Here is a 5,495-nt window from a genome sequence, read left to right as displayed (position 1 = left end):
TTTGCAGCCATATTAGTTGTATGATTATAGAGGGACTAAAAAGCAAACAAGGTATCACTCTATATAGCAGTCAAGTAGAATTAAAAAAAAAAAAAAAACAAATGGTGGGCGCAGGGCTCAAAGAATGAGGTTGCTGTTAACTACATTTTTATACCTGGCAATCTAATGTGCCTCACACCCCAGCCAAGGTCACATTTATGAATAATACCTTACATTTACACAGTATACTTTTCTAAATGCTTTCACATCTACTATCCGTTTGAGCCTCACAACAACCCTGTGAGGTAGGTATTATTATTCCCCTTTGTACATATCAGGATATTGATGCACAGGGAGATGATCTAAATTGCCTAAGAACTTGGGGACACACAGGAAGTCAGGGGCAGAAGCAGGACTAGAGACTTCCTGACTTCCAGCCCCAGACTTTTTCTAAATATCATGCTGGCCCACATATTTCTGGACAGTCCTCCATTAACTAGTAATGGGCTTCCAGGAAAGGAACTGGCCTGTGTATGCATTCCTGTCGCTCTACAAATATATGGTTCATCTTCCCTTTTTCTGAGGGCCAGTTGCACAAGAAAAGATGTCAGGGGACATTGAGGGCAGCCATTAGAAAACAGATGTTACTACTACTAGTTTAGGGAATAACTTTCTTAAAACAGGCCCCTAACTTTTGGTGCTCAAAATTAACTTCTGAAGCAATTTTTCCAGTCGTAGCTGAAAAGCACCAGTCGCTTCTTCTACTGCTGTAGCCAAACGTCTGACTGCAATGACAGCATCCCTGCAGAGTTCATTGGCCCTGTCTTGCTGGGCACTGGCCTCCTCACCAATAGCAATCAGCTTGTCCAGTTTTTCTTCCTCACGCTTGGAAAGTTCTCGTGCCAGTCTCCTGTTTTCTGCCAACTCAGCAGCAATGGTCCTGGCCACTGAACGCCTTCTACCTTGGAGGTGGCTGTTTGGTGAAAGTCCCATCCCCACCAGAAACAAGATGGATTCTAGAGGAAGAGGCTTGGGGCTGTTGTGTGGAGGCTATACCAAGGGTGTTGCGGCTGGTGCTGGTGCAGGGCCCTGGCTCATGGGACACACCCACTCTGGTCACAGTGCTGCTATGACAGGGAGCCACTCTACCTCTGTGAAGGCTGTGGGAGCTGCTGTAGCTGGGGATCGCTTGAGAGCAGCCTGCACCTGAGGCTTCATCCCAGGAATCATCAGGTCACCGGTCTCAGGCAGCTGGTTACCGATTCTCACACTTAGGTGACAATTCTCATCTGATTCCTTAGCTGCTCTCAAGAGAGTCTGATGGTCTGCTGCCTGATTCCTCTTTGCCTTCAAGTTGCTGTTTCCCTCTTCTCCTGGGAGGTCAGAGGCTACTAAGTTCTGATCACATTGCTTGGTCCAGACAGCATCCTCCATTAAATTATCTGGGACAGTCACTACCTGATTTCGGAGAAGCTGATCCAGTGTATCATAAAATGGGCAGTGTGGAGGGTCACCCATACTGGTGGCATGGCCAACATAAGCCTTTAAATATAAAGCCTTCAAAACTTTAAACTTGGAGTGGCACTGACGTTCTGTGTGTCGGAAGCCTTCCTGATGCATTCTTTTTGACACAGCCTGATAGACATCTGCGTTATGGTGAACAGTCTGGAGGCACTGAAGATACTCTGCCTCACCCAGTATGGCCAGAAGAGTATGTGTCTCCTGTCTGGATCAGCACATGCCTGCACTGCTATTGATAGTGGCCATTGTGGCATGGGAAACTGTTGAAGGCTCCTGGGCATCAAGTTGCAGCAATGAAGACTCGGGGGAAGCTCTGTGTGGTCTCAGCATGTTTCCTGGAGCCAGGTGCTTCCTCTTTCTTGGGACTAATGGCTGTGGAACCAGGTCCAAGGACCGCGTGTCTGGCTAGAAGGCCAGATGGGCATGAGTTACAGGGAGGGTGTAAGGAAGACTTTGGCATCAAGTTAGATGGTGCTGCTTGTGAGTGGTTCATTGATAGGCATGGGGCCAAGGCTGAGTAAGCCTGGCTTTGGGAGGAAGCCTGGCATGGATGTTGGGAGGCCAATAAAGCACTCTGTGGGGTTGGCAACTTGAGGGCTGACTCCTCCACAGAAGGTTGGGTTGCTTCCAAGGCCAAGACTTGGTGACCATAACTATGTCTGTAAAGATTCTTCTTCTTTTTTTTTTTTAAACAATTGGGGTTAAGTAACTTGCCCAAGGTTACATGGCCAGTTATTTTTTGTGGGTGTTAAGTATCTGAGGCCAGAACCGATCCCGGGTCCTCCCGACTCTGGGGCCGGCGCTCTTACTTACTGTGCTACCTAGCCGCCCTTGTAAAGATTCTTCTGCCAAGGATCTGCTTCACTTTCATAACTGTATTTGAAATATTTCTTATTCTACTTTGTTTTGCTGCCAAACCAACAACCTCTTCATTTTCTGACTAAGCAACCACAGCTGGTGTGACTCTCACCTGCATCATTAGCAACCACGTGTGCCCTGCCATCCTTATAGACGGCCACACAAGCAGATGTGCAGCCCAGGTGGACTCTGATGGCTGCCATGAGGCTGCGGTGGCACGGGCTCTCACAACGGCAGCCGCTACTGGTCTCAGAGCAGCCCCATCAAGCACTGAGGTAACCACACGCTTGGTTATTTCTTTTACCACTTTCCCATTATCAATTATCCTTATGTAACAGTTTGACAGGTTCAGCTTCCTCTGCTAGCAAATAGTGTAGCACTAATCTGTGCTGAATGACTGCCTCTCTTGTTTAAGCGGCCTGATCAGCTGACGGGTCTAAAATTCTGGGGCAGTTTGGTTCATGAAATCTCTGTTACTGTCTGAAGCCTTATGAACCTGTTTAGTATGTAAATATTAATGTAAAAATAAAACAAACGACAAGGGGGCAGTCCCCTTTATGAGTATAGATAGAGAGACCCAAAAGAAAATATAACAAGCAATCAATCGTCCCTTCCAAGTCCAAAAGAGTCTTCTTGCACAGCTGTGTGGGGAGACATCATCTGACAGAAGTTCTCTGCTTCCTAGGGTTCCTATGCTTCTTCCGGCCATCCCCAGCAGTGCATCTTAGCCTCTTTGTCTGCTGCCTTTTTATGTCCACTCTCTTACAACAGTGACCTTGGAACAATTTTAAATCGCCACTCCTACACCTTATACCCTTATCATTCTTACTAAATCAAAATCAGAACCTTGGCCAATTGTCATGTTCAAGAAATTCACATTAGAACCTAGTTTCTTATACTTTATATTAGTCCATTATTAATTCCTGCACCAGGAAGATGAGATTTCACTAGGCATTTACATTAAGTAATCACTTTTTCAAGCAATAAGACAGTCTTAACTGCTGGTCATATTATGCTTTTCTAAAGCATTTATGAAACACGCCATAAACCAGTTTTCTCCTTCTTTTTTTACCTTTTTTTTTGGAGGGCAATTGGGGTTAAGTGGCTTGCCCAAGGTCACATGGTTAGTTTTTATGTTAACTATCTGACATTCGTCTTTTAACATCAACTAATTATAACAAAGCTGAGGTAAGTATGGTATTAACTAGGTAACAGAATAATATCCTCACAAGCCCTTAACCTAGTTGCCACCATACTATTACAAAGAATTAAAAGACCCTGACTTATACAGGAATATATATACTAATAGTAGATACCAAGTCTAAATAACTAGTTGTTGTTTGGGCTAAAATCCTAAGCCTAATAGCTCAATCTTATAGTAATCCAAGACATACCAAAATCAATTGTTTAATAGATTTGGTACTATCCTTACAAAACTTTTGATTATAGAAATTTGTCATTAAGAGAGTAGGGACATAACTAAAGCAAGGGAATAACATTTCCCCAAATTCATGTCAATTCCAGGCAGAAGGCATATCAAACTGAAAACTGCATCATTGAGCCAGGCCTCTTTGCCAGATGTCAACGAGGAAATTAAATCTAGAGAAGTCTACCTCAACACATGCAGAAAAGCCATTCTCTCAACCTCCCCATGAGATCACCCTCTATAATTCATAGAGGCATCTTCTCTGTCATCATGAATTAGTGACTCAAACAGCCTTTAGCCTTTCTTGATATTCACATCTGGAATTAGACTCAGGAAAACAGTCAGTTAACAGTCCCCTTGAATCTTTAAATAACAAGCTCCAAAAATTAGCTTCAGATATGACTATAACGTCACATTGGTCAAGGAACATCTTTAAAGTGAGCCTTAAACAACTTGCATTCATTCCTACACTCATACTCCCATTGAGATCACAAGTTATTGCTCTAACAGGTTTACATCTGCTTCCCAAGTTTCCTTATCTTTCTCTGACCATACTTGATCTGAATTTACACTGAAATTCTTTCCCCCAAACTGAAGATGTCTCTGATTTAGTCCCAGTAATTAACTCAGTCAATTGTATTAATGCCCAATTTCTGTTACATCACTTTGAAATACACAAGGACCCCATTTCACACAGGTACACCCTTATTACAGTAACTTTAAATCCCAACCTTGGTCCATGGGATATTGATTCAACATTGCATTTGTATCCTTATTTCTCTTCCTTCTCAAATTTGATTGATCTATTAATGAACACTTGTCTTCCTAAAATATGTCCTCACACTCTCCCCACATACTTATACTGTCTGAAACTGACACACAAAGGTGTCCAGAATAACTATCTAGAGATAGGAGGGGCTTGGATAACCCTCATTTGTCCCCAGACCTTCTTATCTGCCTTCTATATTTCTAATTGAACCTTTATCTTCCCAAATATCTGATCCCATTATTCAGTTTTCCTTTATATTTTAGCCATAAGACAAGATAGCTCATAAGTTATTATTCTTTACTAACATAACCATTCTGCACTGGAATCCTAGCTTAAATTAAAAAAAAAAGTTAATGGCTAACCTTGCAAACTGATGAATTTATGTACGTAATCATTCCTATAACATTCAGGAAGAATGTTTTTATCTTTCACACGACTGTAGAAGAACACCAGTTTAGTCAATAATTTGTCTGAAAACAGAAAGATTTCACGCACATGCATTATACCCAACTTTCCATTGATCACCAAACTCTGCCATAAAGATGAAATCTGATTGTGTAGTCATTCCATATCCCAAACAACTGGGTAAATTAATAATGGGCTTGTCATCTGCCTGCCTGCATAGTCAAGTGAAAGGTTAAATCCCTGGAATAGAACATTTTTCTGAATGACATGGGGACAGTTAGTCAAAGGAAAAGAAAGCTTGTGAAACAAAGGTTCAAACACAAGTTAATCATTATCCAATATACTAAGGCTGGGATACATCTGAGCTACTAAGGTGTGTGTGTTAGATCTGAGCTATTCAGCCTAAAATTATATTCCTTTCTACAGCCTAAATTCTTTAGTAAAAAGGTACTTAGGCTAGTCAACTGCCTATTTCTAGATAAATCTGTCTTTCTCCTTACATCTTGGACCCTGTATATTGAACTTCCCTGTTAGATT

General features: G+C 42.1%; 1 pseudogene; it reads right to left on the bottom strand.

Moving 5' to 3' along the window:
- Positions 1-331: 331 nt before the first annotated feature.
- LOC138161971 (myb/SANT-like DNA-binding domain-containing protein 7) lies at positions 332-1,746 on the bottom strand (annotated as a pseudogene).
- Between the last annotated feature and the right edge of the window lie 3,749 nt (positions 1,747-5,495).

Source organism: Petaurus breviceps, unplaced genomic scaffold (assembly GCF_028583685.1).
Source record: "Petaurus breviceps papuanus isolate PSGF00001 unplaced genomic scaffold, PetGlider_PUasm1.0 185, whole genome shotgun sequence".
Lineage (NCBI taxonomy): Eukaryota > Metazoa > Chordata > Mammalia > Diprotodontia > Petauridae > Petaurus > Petaurus breviceps.
Note: the sequence above shows the minus strand (reverse complement) of the source record. Positions and strands in the feature narration are given on the sequence as shown.